The sequence below is a fragment of the Gigantopelta aegis genome, unplaced genomic scaffold (assembly GCF_016097555.1).
Source record: "Gigantopelta aegis isolate Gae_Host unplaced genomic scaffold, Gae_host_genome ctg4079_pilon_pilon:::debris, whole genome shotgun sequence".
NCBI lineage: Eukaryota > Metazoa > Mollusca > Gastropoda > Neomphalida > Peltospiridae > Gigantopelta > Gigantopelta aegis.
In genome coordinates this window covers 53,541-55,841 of record NW_024533668.1, presented here as the reverse complement: position 1 = coordinate 55,841, position 2,301 = coordinate 53,541, and the positions used below count along the sequence as shown (strand labels likewise).

The 2,301-nt window shown below is 29.5% G+C and overlaps 1 long non-coding RNA gene across 1 annotated transcript; it reads left to right on the top strand.

Moving 5' to 3' along the window:
- The first annotated feature begins 1,052 nt into the window (after positions 1–1,052).
- Positions 1,053–1,477, top strand: LOC121392562. Its single transcript, XR_005960517.1, has 2 exons — positions 1,053–1,115; positions 1,379–1,477. It is a non-coding gene; the product is annotated as an uncharacterized LOC121392562 (long non-coding RNA).
- Positions 1,478–2,301: the final 824 nt, after the last annotated feature.

The following is a 2,301-nucleotide window of genomic DNA, read 5'->3' as shown; positions in this document are numbered from 1 at the left end:
CACTTATCACAATGTTTTTCCATCGATCTGTCATGGTGAATTTTATTTGTAGAATGCAAGAAATTGCATTTCTAGTTTTCAAAATTTTCCGGGAAAGAATTCCCCGAATCTTTCTAGAGCTGACGTAAACTCGTTACCAAAAGAGTCACTGAACTATTTCAGCTTCTTTTTAAAAAAAACCAAAATAGGCCTACAAAGTCCTACATAGTAAATTGAAAATATTACATTGCAAAATGATAAATTTTGTTCTATTAATATTTGTTGTTTGCTATTATTTGCGATTCGAATAGTAACAAATTGATTGCATCGTACAGTTGTTCATTGTAATGAATTAGTTCATTTGATCCAATGATTTGGAAACATAATGGCTGGTGTTTATTTACATTTAGGCTATATATTTTTAACGTATACATAAGTATACAAAAATATATTGTGGAACATGCCAGGCGAATGTTGCCGACAAATTTGCTATCTTTGAGCAACTTATCGGTCTCTGACGGCCAAATTCAGTCAATTTGTCAGATTTTGTGGATTCGCCGATTTCCTAAGATTTTTTACGATTTGAAAAGACAGGAATTTAATCTGTTTACACGGTATCTTATATTATAATTTCGATATTCTCGAGTTATATATGCAAAGATTGTGTATGGGATCGATCCGTTTGCAGTTAAATCTAAAAGTAACGAAATATATCATTTTTAATATTTAATATTAAGGAATACAGATTAATCATATTGAACTGGTTATTTTATTATATTAATCTGATATTAGAGTCGGTTGTTTACATTATTGAAGTTTATTCCTTTTTATTTTTGTTACATTTTCGGAAATTATTTTGAAATTATCTGTCCTAAATCTAAGTTTTCCAGTGTATCTGATTATTAAAACATTTTGGGATATTTGTCTTCTAAGACGAATATTTGATTAGGTTTGATAATACAAATAAGTAAATAACTAAATTAGTTATTAAACTACTTTATTATTAAGTGGATATATATGAATATATTCTATGTGTATATTTTATGTGCTCCTATTTATAAGTGGTATTTTGTTGACAGGTTATCAATGATGTAGCACAACCAGCATCATTATTCAAACGACCTGACCCACAGTCGGTAGGTTAAATATTTACTTATATGTGATGTCGTAATTCTGTGTGTTATAGAATATACACACAGGTATTTATATAGTTTTATGACGTGCTTAGCACATGCTTATAGCAATGATGTGATAATTAAATTAACTTTTGAATTATAATTATATTTGATTTGAGTCTGAATTGAAATGTATGTTAAATGTACATTAGTAATATAATATTGAAGTAAATTGTACTTAACCTGGAAAATGTAACTGATTTTATGTTCTTTTGTTATTCCAGGGTCGTTATAGAGATATATATTTGTGTGCGAATGTTTTTATAAACATCGGGATCTTCACATCCCTCCAGGTGATCCCTGAATAAAGACCTTAAACCCCAGCTGAAGTCTTCTTTGCTATATATATAGAACCTTCGGTAACATTAAAACATTTTGGTGGCTGAATGCAGTGTCAAGAGTAAAATTGGCTTTCACAAATAAACACAGGAGAAAGGCTGCATCGCTTTCCGCTAAAACATCAACTATTAAAAAGAAAGAAAAAAACCCACACAAACAAGAAAACATTCAATATTTTATTTTAAATCAATACACAGAAAAAGTAAACCGTACTTTTTTCTTTTTCCTATATCTTATGACAAAACATGACACAGGGTAGTGGACAAAACCGCTGAGTTGATTTTTGACATGCTGTTTATAAACAACCACTACATTTTACAGAATAAACTAAACATTGCCATCATAATTGTATTTTAAATATTAAAGATTGAATTTTTTTAAACAAAGCTAATAATAATTTTAGTGGCTTATTAAATGGTATAAATTGATGTTAAATGTAAACATACCAGAATTGAAACGGTAAACCTCACGTTGCAGAAATATATCAAATTTATACAAATATACAAAACATTTTGAAGTTTATTCATGTATACTAATCTGTGTCGAGTGCCGGTGAGTGACCCGGCAATAATAAAGCTAATGATAAGAATAATGAACGACGAAATATATACATTAAACAAAACAAAATAAAATAATTAATAATTATAAGTGCTACAACAACCACACACTCACACACACACACACATATATATATATATATATATATATATACACACACACACACGCACACATCAGTCAAAACTGTCTTAAGCGGTCACACAAGGGAGTAGATAAAAGTGGCTGCTTAAGACAGGTAGCCGCTGAGTAC